Here is a 14,122-nt window from a genome sequence, read left to right on the forward strand (position 1 = left end):
GTAATGATTAGATTAGGTGTTTTACTATGTGCCAATGAAAACATTTCAATGCCATTTTATACAATAGCTTGCTGATGTACTATCCAAGTTCCCTAGTAATTTATATTTTCATGTTTTGCTTTTAGTTCAAAGAAGCATTCAATGAGTTTCTCTGTTGGTATTAAATAAGGTTAATGATGCTCAGAAATGCATTAAAATATTTATGTTTTAGATTGAAAAGTGATGAGTTTCTACAATTTATCATCAGGAGGTAAAAATGTAGAAATTTTTAAAAATTTCACTAGTTTAAATATATTTTTCAATCTGTCTCACAGGAGATCAGTTTTGTTGATGGTACCAGTCTCTGGGCATAAAGAAAATAGTATGCTCAATGCTAACATTTGGTTTGACAGGCCTGTGATTTTTCACAAAATTTTATAAGGTTTAAATGCAAGGTTCACATTAGGGAGAAAGTTATTTCCTCCTGGTTTCAAGACTGCGTATTGCTCTATGCTGCCACCAAATGGATGACTATGGCTGGTGCATATGTAGTTCATGTACTTTGTTACTTCAGGTTCTCCCCCACCGCCCAGCATCCCTTGCACCTCGTTCCAGGCCAGGGAGGGCTTGTTTTATATTGTTGAGATTTTGCAATGAGTAGGAGGCAGCATCAAATGTTAATCACTGAGATAGACTTACTCCTATTGGGTCCTCAGGGACTAGCACAACCATAAGGCCTCAGATGTGGAACAAATCTAACCATTCTCAGGTTCCAGGATCACAATGATGCCCATTTGTCACCCTGGGGTCACATACATGTTTTCTTTCACCCACCTCATTACCCCTGCTTCTATTCTATCCAGTATGCGGGGACTTTAGGACTTTGCTTATTACTGTGTTATTGGATTCTCCAAACCAAATGGAGTTTTTATTACACAGTAGTCCATCTCCCCACCTCCAGGCTCAGTCTGAGTAGGTACCCATCCTCAATTTCTACAGTCTATTTGCTTTCTCCATGTCTCTTTTCTCTTCCCCACAACTGAACTTAGAGAATCTAGGGGCAGAGGAACTTCTCTCCACATATATTTCCAAAAATATTTTGACCTTTGTTTTAAAACCAAAGAGTCTGGTAAAAAAATAACTAGTTCCTTCTTCACCACATTCATTGGCATTCATACCCAAACAGGAGAAGTGAATTTATAATCCTGCTACATCAACCAACAATAGACCCGTTCAGTCTATTGCCAGTCTCTTACATTTATTTTGAGAAATTATCAAGCCCCTGTCCTATGATACATATTTTAAATGCATGGTTAAACTAAAATGGGCAATAAACAGTGAAATATCTTCGTTTTCTCTCAAGAAATAAATATGTTCCCTGGAGTCCTACAGCAATTCCCAAACCCTTTGGAGAGCACTTAGTTTTAGTTGGTATAGAAATCTAAAGACATCTGTGACAGTTTGAAGCTTTTTGTGGACCCCAGAAAAGATTATGTCCTTAGAGCTAATCCATTCCAGTGCATGTCAGTCTATCGTATGTGGGGACTCTTGATTAGCTTGATTCTGTTAAGGGCCTTTGGTTAGGTGGTATGACACAGGGTGGGTTATAATCCTCTTACAGGAGTCCTTTATAAATGGAGAATTAAAGCAGCGGACAGAAGGGAAAACTGCAGAGACAAACCTGAGAGGCTGAGAGAGAGGTCCTGAGGCTGGAGAGCAGAATCAGTGGAGCACAGAGGCACAGAAAGAGGCCCCCAAGAGGCCGAAAGAGGAGAGGCTCAGACGAGAGGGAAGAGAGGAGCCAGAAGCCTGATCACCCACAGATGAGCTCAGGGGGAAAATAAGCCTCAGGGAGAAGCAGAGACCAGCTAAACCTCCACTATGCCAGACATGTGCCTGATCACCCACAGCTGAGCCCAGAGAAAGCATCCTTAGATGATTCTGCCATGTGCTCAATCACCTACAGATGCAACTTGGTGAAAGAGCATTTTTTTATGACACCTTGATTTGGACACTTAGCATCAGAACTGCAATCCTTTAACCTAGTAAATTCCCATTACAAAAGCCAACTCAATCCTGGTATATAGCAGCTTTTAGCAAACTAAAACAACCATCTACAATTTCTACTTGTAGTCAGCCAAAAAAAAAGAGGAAAAGCTCCAAAAATTTCACTAACTAGATGGTACAGTTAAACAATTTAAGTTCTATCAGAAAGAGGAAAAAAAGACAATTCTTCCCTGCTTCATTCACACTGAAATTTCACATCTAAGGTAGACCTACTGCACAGCTTGTGTCAACTCCAGAAGTTGGAACTGGGTGGGACAGATCCTAATTATCAAGAGATGAGGTGGGCAAAGAGGGAAGGGCCTAGTTCTGGTATAAAGTCTACACAGGGCATCTTGGACTTATACTGGGGGACTGACCCATCTTCAGGAACAGATAAAGAGTACCCCTTGCTACTGGGAAGTAACATAGATAGATAAATACTTGTTTTAATTACATTCAAGGAAGAGGATTGGCAATGGTGTCTAAAAGGAAAAATTACATCATCAACAGGAAGTCAAAGCCCCGCAAAAGGAAATGTGGAGTAGTCAAGCCTTTGGAAATCAAGCAGAGATTGGCCCTCTGGATGCTCTGTCTGTACTTGAGGCTAAGGTATTAGGCTTTACTCCCTTGGTGTAAAACTAAGAAAAGGAAAGCAGAGACCCAGTTCTGGGAAAAGTGGGTTACTGGGAAGTTTTATAATTCAAACACTCAGGGGAAGCCAAAGGAGAAGCATCCACTCTGAAACATTCAAAACATTGAGAAAACTGGGCTAATACATCAGTTACGAAAACAGGAATTCATAAGTTTAACTGGGGCAGAAACTTGCTTACCAGAATACTGAGGTGATTATATGGTAGAAAACAGTAAAGAAAAAGTACATGAGGTCAGAAGCAAGTTGAGTAGGCCATGATCACAAATAGAATGCTCCATGACTGTCAGAGGTGATGTGGAAATAAATATTCGATTTAAAAGTTCTTACATCCCTTCTGCTATAGGTCAAGAGTATAGGTATGTGTGGGTGTGGGAGTGGGAGAGTGGGGAAGAGGGAAGGGACAAGTCTGGTAAACCCAGCTGTGGGTAAGAGAAGGGCATTAAGGCTGAAAACCAATGAGGTCCATGAACCTTTCAGGAGGATTTGGGCCTTTATGGGTCACTGTTAGTAGTTCTCACACCTTACCTTGCTTCAGAATCACTTGAAGGGCTTGTGAAAGCCAGGTGCCTGGGCCCCATTCTCTGAGTTTCCAACTCAGTAATTATAGAAACCCAAATTTGGTCAAGATAAGGGCCAAGCATTTATAACTGAAAGCTGCTCCTGGGATGGGGTCTTGACCTTGGGGGAGACCACTATTCAGGTGAGGGCAATCCCTGGGGAGAAGGGGGCTGGGAGTGAGACTAATGCTTGTTGACCTGAAAGTGCCCTCTGTAGGTCTTAGAGATCAATACCAGCCATTTACCAAGACACCTTCAATTTACTCTTTATCATAACATCCAAATAACAGTGTTTCTTTCTGACACTTAAAAGGTCAAAAATTAGAAATATACAATTCAGTGATACTCATTTGCCTTTGACTAATACATAAGCCTGGATTCTTCCAGCTTGCCTTTACTTCTTTGGAATTTTGGGCAGATCAGCCATGACCTTGGTATTGATGTTTCAAAGGCAAAACCTAAGGAAACCCATCTTTCTACATGAGAACTTTCAGCCTTTGCTTTCCTTGTAGATAGTAAATATTTTCAATAAGCTGTAATGAAAAAATGCATAAGGTAAAGTAGCGTCTGAATGTTTTGTTATTGTTTATCATTATTTAGTTATGTAGATTAAATAACTGCCACAAAATTTTAAGAAATGACTACAGATAGATGAGCAATTTATGTTAAAAGGCTGCCCTCTTGTGACAATGTGTTGCATATTTTACTGTTAAAATGTGACCTTATCGTCTGGTACATTCTAGATCCAACTCATAATAGCACCTTAATGTAGTTTTGAATTTTTTTAAATACCTTGCTTCCGTGTCTCCTTTGGATAATGAGTAGTTCTGATTAAGTAGCTGTTCCAAGGAGCTGAAGGTTTAAAATCAATTCATCATTAAACTAATTTAAAAGATATATTTCTAACACACACAACTCACTTAGAGCTTTTAAAAAATTAGAGTTAGCTGTAGACTATGTCTGTGGCACTGATCATAGAACTTAATTACTTAGGTTCTTGTTTCTATTACTGTTGTCGAATGTCACCCCATTTGACAGATTCAGTAAACCTCGCTAATGGAATGATAAATAGGACATGTCCTCTGGCTTTGAAGAGTTCTTGGTCTAATGCAGGAAATAGATGATGTAAACAATTGCCACATAAAATTGGAAATTGGAGTAAAGGTGTATATACTACACTGAGCATCATATAAGTGAATCTGTTTAGCTTTGCTTTGGAGAACCAGGGGAATGGACTAGGAGAAGGTGACATTGAAGCCTCTATTAAAATCTGAAAAAGATACAAAGAATTTTATGTGCCAAGCAACCCTAATTCTGGGGACAAAATGAAAATACTTGATCCTTGCCTTTGAGGAACTAAGGCGTAATGGAGAAACCGTAACTGTAAATAATTTGATGGCAATGTGATAAGAGTTATAATTTATGGGTTTCTCTACTTCATAGCTCTTGAAACTGTCCCCTGATTTTCATTTTCATCACCACTCCACACTAAAAATAATGTGACTATGAAGTTTCGGCAATGTTAATTTTGAGGTTTGTTTTTTTTTTCTTTCAGTATTTTTCTAAGAACTTTCTTACAGATCTAAGAGAAAAGCTATTCTGTTCTCACTGATTTGCAGGAATGGAAAGGAAGAGGTTGATAGAAAGGATTAGTCACATACAATACCTTCTGACTTTTGTTTTCTAAAAGCTTAACTGTTGAGAGAATTTTGAAGAACTGTGGAACAGATGGAAAAAGGAGAAGATTTATGACAGAAAGATTGTGTGTGGGAAAGGAAAAAGATTTTTCCCATCTAGAAAAAAGATCCACTCCCCACACCTCTACATTTGCTTCCCATAGTTTAGAGGAGGTGTAAAGATCCTAAAAATAGTGGCTGCAAGGATGTGTCTAGGCAAAGGGGTCATGCACAGATTCCTGACAAGGCAAACGTGAGCTAGGGGTCTAAACAAGGCTAAGGGAGAAGCGTGTGTGGACAGATGGCCAAGTGCCAAATGATTCACCACCCTCATCGTCCATGCCATCTAATAAAGCTGTGATCTGCCAACCAGATGCCTCCTTCAGTACTAAAGCCTCATTCCCCCATTGAATGTAGACAGCTGAGGAAAGACATCTCATCCCAGTTTACAAACCCTTTCCAGGAATAGTGCACATCCAAGTTCTATACAATGTGGGCATGTAAAGTCCTGACTCCCTTGTTCCAATTTGGGACTTTATTGAAGAATCATGGAGATGTCATAGGTTCAGTGATTATTATGACTGCATTGCAGTTAACTTTTCCTTCTACCCATCCTGCCTTGCTTCGATCCCAAGCAAATGCCCCAATAAACTTCCTGCATGCAAATCTCAATTTCAGAGTTTGCCTCCTGGGAACCTGACTTGTGACATCCCAATAACTATGACATAATCCAGGAGTGAGCCCCTCAATAAGGTCCTTTCCTTCAGTCAACTTTCCTGTTGACTTAAAATTGAAATTAAGTGGATTTAAAGGACACAAAGAAAATTTATATTGCATGCTTGCCTAAGGTTATAGATTGATATATCCTAAGAAACCTAATGAAATGCATAACTATATTGCACACAAATACACTCCTTTGAACTGAAATCAATGCATTTTGAGACAAAGGCAATGAGCCTACAAGAAAACGTGGGTATATAGATAGAATAGAATCTGGAGAGTCTGTTAAGATTTAGAGACTGGCTTGGCTATGAGGGAAGAAAACCTAGAGAATATAGTATATTAGTGAGTAAGGAGATTATCATACATTATAAAAATAGGTATATTTTTCCCAGAATTACCCCTCACAAAGAAAAAAAATTCCTTTTATAATTGAATTCTCAAAAATATTTCATATGGAGGGAGTTTTTGTGATTACTTTGAACAATGTTTGAGGAAACTCTAACATTGTAACATTACCCTAAATGTACCTTTATCTATGTTCACTGCCAATTCTTATAGAAATCATCAAAGGCAAGCTACAGAATTAGTAGGAAAGTAAACTTAACACGCTGCTTAGTAATTATTTCTGATAGTGTGAAATCAAACTTACAAGTGTGGGATTAAATGCAGCCTTTAATGATAACTTAAAATGAATAGTTTAACTCCAGTGAGATACACGAGCAACGGTAATAGCTACGTCTCTAGGACAAGGAACTCTAAAGTAGGTCCTTTTTGTGTATTTTGAATCCTATACCATATTGAGAATAATCTAATAAAAATATATAATTAAAAAGAAAATCCTTAAACAACTAATAGGAAATTTCCTATGACAACATAATATATAGATTCCAAAAGTTCTATAGTTCAGTTTAGATAGACATGAAGACTATGGTCTAGAATCCTATTCGCTAATTCCAAAGGGAGCTTAATTGATGAAAAGACATTGATATAAAAAAGTATGTGAAGAGTTTGATTAAATTGTTACATGAAAGGTGGCTTTGTCTAATATGTTAATATGTATACTACTTTACATAATAAAATTTGTACTATGTACCTTTACCTAAATAATAAATATCATGGTTAGATATTTGGTTATTTTATCTGAAGCATAATTTATACCCTCAATTAATATATGCAGTTTTGCTCATATGAAAACCTGAATCTTCCCAATGGGAAAAACTGGGAGATTTTTATGATCTCTTCCCATAAGGATGTAAGTATGTAGATACAAATAATGAGTTGCTAGTGATTTCTTCTAGTAAGACAGAGAAAATAAAAATAACATTTAAGATTCCTTATCATGTTCTCTAAATTTCTGACGAAAGTAAACAAATAAGAACGATGGAGATAGAATGGCAAAGGTCTGATGAAATTCAGACCTAAGAACTTTTATCGTTAATGTGGAGGGCATGACCACTGGAGGTTCTGAGGAGAGGGAGAGGTAAAAAATAAGTGTAATTTGGGGCATTTTTGGGACATTGGAATTGTCCTGCATGACATTGCAATGATGGATACAGGCCATTATATATTTTGTCATAACCTACAAAATTGCATGGCTCAGAGTGTAAACTATAATGTAAACTATTATCCATGGTTAGAGGCCATGTTTCAATGTGTTTATCAATTGTAACAAACGTACCACACAGATGAAGGCTATTGTAAATGTGGGAGAATATGGAAGGGGGAGGGGATGTGGGATATAGGAAGCTCCTATATTTTTTATGTAACATGTAATCTAAAGTTTCTTGAAAATAAATTTATTAATTTTTAAAAAAAAGAGTGGCTCTAATTCATTTAGTGTATGTTTGGCAGCCATGATATTGAGAACCGCCTATTCTACTAGCCATTCAATAACAGGTACCACCCAGGTTTTATCTCTACTATGTGAGTCAACTCAAGCTTCCATTTTCCTTCTGCCCTGCTATTGCTAGAAAGAAAGTCTATTAAATAAGTATTAATATCAAGGGGATGGTACAATTCCATCATTTATTGTTTCTCTTGAGTTGCCACTCATTCCATTTGAACTCACGTAGAAGATTTCTACTAGGTTTTCCCTATGATGAAACATTCTTTGGATAAGGAGATAAAGAAAAATGCCCTGTATCCGAAAGTCATATCTACCCAAAACATAAACTCCTGTCTTGCTCTCACCCGACTGTTGAAGTAAGACTTCAGTGACCCATTGGGCTGAGTATATCCTTTTGTTTCCCTTGTTTTGAACATCAGTTGGCACATCCAGGACTTCTATAGGTTCCCAAGCTGATCTTGGTGATTTGATGTCCTGGCAGTTCAGAAGGGAAGTTGCTTCATGGCATTTATTTTGAGATGTTTTTCTCAAAAACTCATTTCAGCTTATCCCACCGATATTTGAAACTTTACCATTTAGCTCATGCATTCTAATCACTTTGCTGTCTATTAATTTTATAACAGATCATCATCAAACATTATTACAAATAGCAATGATTACTGCCATTACTTATAATGTCACTTCACAATATTTTTATTTTATCTTACTACCAAAATTTTATTGACTCATAGGTATTCCAATCACTACTATTTCAAAGTAATACTAAATAAAATTAAATTCATATTGTCCTTCTGGACTCGGAAATTTTTCTAATTCATAATACCATTTCAGAATGTGATAATACAGTAAAGGCATATTACGGTGGACAAAACTAATTTAAAGGGATTTTTTTGGACACAAATTCTTGAGTCGCTCACATTTTTGCATGACTGGAAAACAGAAGCACTGACCACCTTGTCTTGGAATATATTTTTAAGGCTGTTTGTATATCAAAGTCTCAAACCCTTCACAGTTCTTGACAGATATGATTCAATTTTTGAAAAAAAAAAGTACATTTTTATGCATACACACATCTTTGGAGTGCATTGGAGAAGGGGGAGAGAGAGAACTTTAAGAGACATATTGGTAATTGGTGATAAGATTTTATGATATTTGAATTTCACTTTCATTAGCTTTTTATTTTTCTACAATTAACATATAAACAAAAAACAAATTACATAAAATAATATTCTAGGCATATTATATTTTTATAGTGAAATACGCAGTGTCACATTTACTATTGCTCCATTGACCAACTAAGACACATGCAAAAGACTAGAGTCATAATTTGAGAGGAGAGAATGGTTATGGGGCCATCTGAACAAATTGGGAGCCATTACTGAAACAACTATCACAGAAATCATGCCACCATCATCTGTCTACATTTGCACCCAATGGCATTATATTCTTGGAGTTTTAGTCCACTGATGACTGGAAAGTGAAGCAATAATGTGATGTGATGGAAAGTTGGAATTGTGTTGGTCTCAGAAAGAAATTATGTCACAGTGGGTGCATGATCATATATATCTGCTTGGCAAGGAAATGGAATCAGTGGAGTGGGTCAAAACTCTTCCCCCACATTCCTGATCCTACTATCTGCTTCAATATCTTTTGGAGTTTGGCAAATAGCGATTCATTTTCCTGGATTCCAGAGATTTTTCAAATCATATTCTCGTTGTGTATTGTCTTGACATGTTCAATGGGAAAGGAGATAAATATGAATCCAGCACTGTTGGTTGGTATCATCTTAACTCAAGGATGTCTTCCAAATAATCTCTACTTTTAACCTTATGTGTAAAACTGTGTCTATATTCCAATCTATAATCATTGATCAAGTGTCCTTTTGTGGTAGGTTGTGAGAAAATAAGAATGAAATGAGAATATTCCTTTGCTTGGTAACTCACTGCTGAAGAGAAACTATATCTTGTCATTTAAAATGAAAATTTCTTGGGACAGTATCCTGTGTCTCATGGTTCTGAGAATACTTTTACTTTTATAATTAAAATAAAATGTGTTCTTAATGAATTCTAAACCCTTCCCCTTCCCTCTCTGTCCTTATCCCATATCACGCACTCAAAGAGTGTTCTGCTAATAATTGATTTTCTAGTTCCTTCTTCCCTCACTTTGTGAATTCTTAGTTGAAAATTTTTCCATAGGTATTTTCCCAATTAAGCATTTCTCCTACCAAGTCTTGATGAGTAACAAAATATTTGAAAACTTACTATGCTATGTTTAACTGACAAAGGTCCCTTGATTTCAGAATCTCTGTCAGCAGCACAGTTTGTCTTTTGCCTTTGAATGGCTTCTTTTCTAGAAAGCTATTAAGGAAATACCTAAAATTTATAATTCTTCTATGTGTTTAGGATGCTCTGAATGTAATAATATTTTACCAACATATATGGAAGATTTTTTGCGGAAAAACAGGCATAAATGTAAATTATCTTTAAATATGGTAATTGTCTTGAATAAACTCATCTAATGTTAAAATCTGGTTTTGCTACATTCCTAGAAAAGAGCTTAAGACATAGATCATCTTAGATTTGCTGTACCCTGAGAGTGCTCTGATCTCTAACCAGAACCACCTATAACATTTTGTTCTTTTGAACAGGCTGCAATCATTAATCTCTGCCTACTCTCTCGCAGTAAGCTAAAAACAAAACGAAACAAATCTTATCATTTCATTTATTTAACTTTGCCTTTATTATTCAATAAATATTTATGGAATACTTGAACTAGACCAGGCAATTTTCTAGACCCTGAGAATATAAAATATGTATAATACAAATTTAGGGGGACTCACATTCTAATGATGGAGAGAGATAAGTAAGCAAAGAACTACTGTCCCATTCTGTAACAGATATAAGAAATTGAATCTCTGGAAACACAAAAGAGGATACAAAGGTAAAGATGGAAGTGAGCATGGGACAGATAAGTTAACCAGAGGAAGGGCCAAGGTGAGAATCAATGTGTGAGGGAAAATCTGAGCTAAAAACAGGAAGGTACTGATGGAGATCAAACAAGGAAACCAGGAAGGAAGTGGAGTCAACAGATTCCTGGTGAATCTGGGTGGATGGTCTATTGCTTTGAATCTTCAAACATTTTCTGCAATATTATGCTCCACTTAAAGCACTTTATTTTTTACTGCTAGCCTGCATATAAACACATCCTTTCATGGCCCTGTGTGATATAATTCTGCCACTAGCCAAGAGCCTACCATTCCAGAAACTTAAGCCATGATACTAAATTCCAAATTAAATTCATCAACACCATCTGCAAAACCAGCTGCTGTTCACCTCCCAGATTTTCTCTTTACAAGTCCCACATGTTCACAGGGAAGAAGTGATGAATGAAAATATTAAATGTGCTTTGAAGTTATAGATTTCATAGTATCATTTATCCCACATAAATATATGTAGGCTAGGAAGTTTATTTGGTAAATTTTAGTAATGTCTTCACCTTAAGATCCTAAAAGCACATTCCAGAAAACCAGAACATGTGTCAATTTGCTAGTATATTTATATTCATTACCCTCCATATCAGTTGGCAGATACCAAATAATTCACAATTTCTCAGAGCCAGCCTTCTCATTTTTGTCTATTCTTATTTTCCAAAGACGTGTCTTCCTTTTATTTATCCACTCATTCTTTTTTTTTCATTCCACAAACATTTACAGAACACCTACTATCTATTCAATACATAACAATCAAAACACAACAGAACACATTTCTTTCAAGAATTCTCAATTGTCCAAAGGATTTTTTTCCTCTTTTCCTCCCCTCATTCACTGAGGATGATAAAATTACATAAGAATTAGGGCATTTGTAAAGAATAAATTAAAGATTGCATTTAAAGGGCTTCAAATACAAACTGGCACATAGCAAGTACTCATTATACATTTGTCATAAATTTTGTAAAAATGGGAATAAACAGAATTAACTTATAAATAGTAAATGTTATGATCATACAAAATATTTTTATGGATAAAATGAATTGTAAATGTAGTTACATAATTATGCCTCATCTATATCGGCAACACACGCAAAAAACTAACACTTATCCATCATTTTAGAATGACATTGGAGCTGATCTGAAAAACACATTTTATGTGAAAAAGAAAGAAAGAAAAAAATCTGTTCTATAAAAAAACAAACAAAATCCAGTTGGCCAATCAGATGTGTCCATCCCCCATTTGGTTAAGCATTGTGGATAGCAAAGGTATACTTTGTTGCTTTGTTGGTAATTTATCTTCTGAATAAAATGTTTATAATTCAATGGAAGCACAAACAAAGCACATTAAGAAAGTGAATAATATATTATTTAGGTAATATATCATTTAGTTAGATGCATCATAAAATTAACTTAAAAACAATCAAACTACCTGGAAGCCAGTATTCAGTGAGAGCCCATGAGCTATGCTGAGTAGGCATCTTAAAGGATAAGTGCGACGGTTTGCTCGGTCGGTAGAGGTGGGGTCTGGCTGCGGACGAGGGGTCGGTCCAGCTTGGGACGAGGGGTCGGTCCCACTTGGGACGAGGGGTCGGTCCGGCAGCAGACGAGGGGTCGGTCTCACAGGGGTTGCACGGTTCGGCTGACGGGGTCGCCCAGCGAAGCCGGCGACGAGGGGGTCGCCCGGAGAAGCAGGCGACGAACTGGGGACAAGGGAGGCCAGGCCCTTGTCAGGGGCTCTCAGGACTGGAGGGTGCACGGCAGAAGAACTACCGCGGAGACAAGGTAAACACGCAAGTCCAACTTTATTGAGGGAGAGGCAACAGTTTTATAGGGGCTGGGGAAGGCTGATTGGTCAAAGCCACGCCCTGTTCTGATTGGTTGCCGGAGAAAGGTCAGTGGGAGGTACTGGACGGGGGAGGGGTGGTGGTCAGGGATTGGCTGTTGCTGTTGCTGGGGGAAGTGGCAGGGTTTAGGGATTGGTGGCTGCTGTTGCTGGGGTAGAGGGCAGACTTGAGTTTCCCGCCTTGTGCCTGGCTGTTGCTGCTGTTGGGGGCGGGGAAAAGGGCAGACTGGAATTTTCCGCCCTGCGCCTGCACAGGGAGAAAGAAGAAGAAGGGTGCCGCCCCACAGGCATCGTGTGGCGCCATCCGGGAGGAGGGGCGGCCGCGGAAGCATGGCCGCCGAGAAGGGGAGACCCGAGGGCACTCTGCGCCCATGCCGAGCTCCCTTCAGGGGTGGCGGTGAGTCTGACCAGCCACCCTATTATGGGGGCAGTGGCTTGGAATTAGGCCTACCGCGGCCGCTCCCCCGCCGGGCCAGCAAACCACACTTCAGCCCGAGGGGTGACCGCAGATAAGGATTTAAAAACCTTTTCCCTTTACTTCTTTATGTGTCTGAACAAGAGCATAATGTCTTCAAGGTAGCCTGGCTTAGCATACTTCATGCATAACAGCTATTTATTCTTTTTGTTGTCCAACATATTTGCTATAATTTACCTCCTTGGAAAAGTGCATTTCCCCCCATTACTTCTATTTTTGATAGAATTTGAAAAATCAATAGAAACTAAATTTTGGTTGAAGACTGTGAACTTGATGGTCAACAGAAGTAACTTCCCTCACCACCATGAAGACTAGCACCAGAGGATTCCTCTCTGGCATTCTTTGGTAACCTTCACTTTAAAAAAAAGTGGAAGGAATTAAGAGGATGCTGGAGAAGATGTTATAATACTGGCACTTATATACCTTTTGTAAGTTTATGTCTTCAAGTTATACTTGGAAGATTTGGTCATCTCTGGGAAGAAAGATTCAGGTATAAGGATCATAGGATCCTTTAATATACTGAGGCAAGTTGGCTCCAGTCGTCTCTTTGTTACCCAGAGGCCCTTACCCAACAGGATTACTAAAGCCAGATTCCTGCTCCTGGTAACATATCTATAGATATCATATCTAAAATTTTATTTGACTTTAAATGTCAGTAATGTCACAAACTGAGATTTAAAAAGTCTAGGGATGGGAACTGGATATGGCTCAACTGATAGAGCTTCTGCCTACCTGGTTCAATCCCTGGGGCCTCCTAGTAAAAAAGAAGAGAAAGCATGCCCGCACAGTGAGCCAGTGCCCATGCGAGTGCCCACGTGGTGAGCTAGTACCCCACACCAAGTGAGTCACACAGCAAGATGATGACGCATCGGGCAGCGGACTTGGCCCAGTGGTTAGGGCGTCCGTCTACCACATGGGAGGTCCGCGGTTCAAACCCTGGGCCTCCTTGACCCAGTGTGGAGCTGGCCCATGCGCAGTGCTGATGCGCGCAAGGAGTGCCCTGCCACGCAGGGGTGTCCCCCCCATGGAGCTCCCCTACGCGCAAGGAGTGCACCCCCTAAGGAGAGCTGCCCAGCGCAAAAGAAGGTGCAGCCTGACCAGGAATGGTGCCGCACACACAGAGAGCTAACACAACAAGATGACGTAATGAAAAGAAACACAGATTCCCGTGCCACTGACAACAAGAGAAGCAGACAAAGAAGACGCAGCAAATAGACACACAGAACAGGTAACTGGGGTGGGAGTGGGGGTAAGGGGAGAGAAATAAATACATAAATAAATCTTTAAAAAAAAAAAAAGATGACACATCAAAAGAGAGACAAGGGGAGAGTCAAGGT

Source organism: Dasypus novemcinctus, chromosome 4 (genome assembly GCF_030445035.2).
Source record: "Dasypus novemcinctus isolate mDasNov1 chromosome 4, mDasNov1.1.hap2, whole genome shotgun sequence".
Lineage (NCBI taxonomy): Eukaryota > Metazoa > Chordata > Mammalia > Cingulata > Dasypodidae > Dasypus > Dasypus novemcinctus.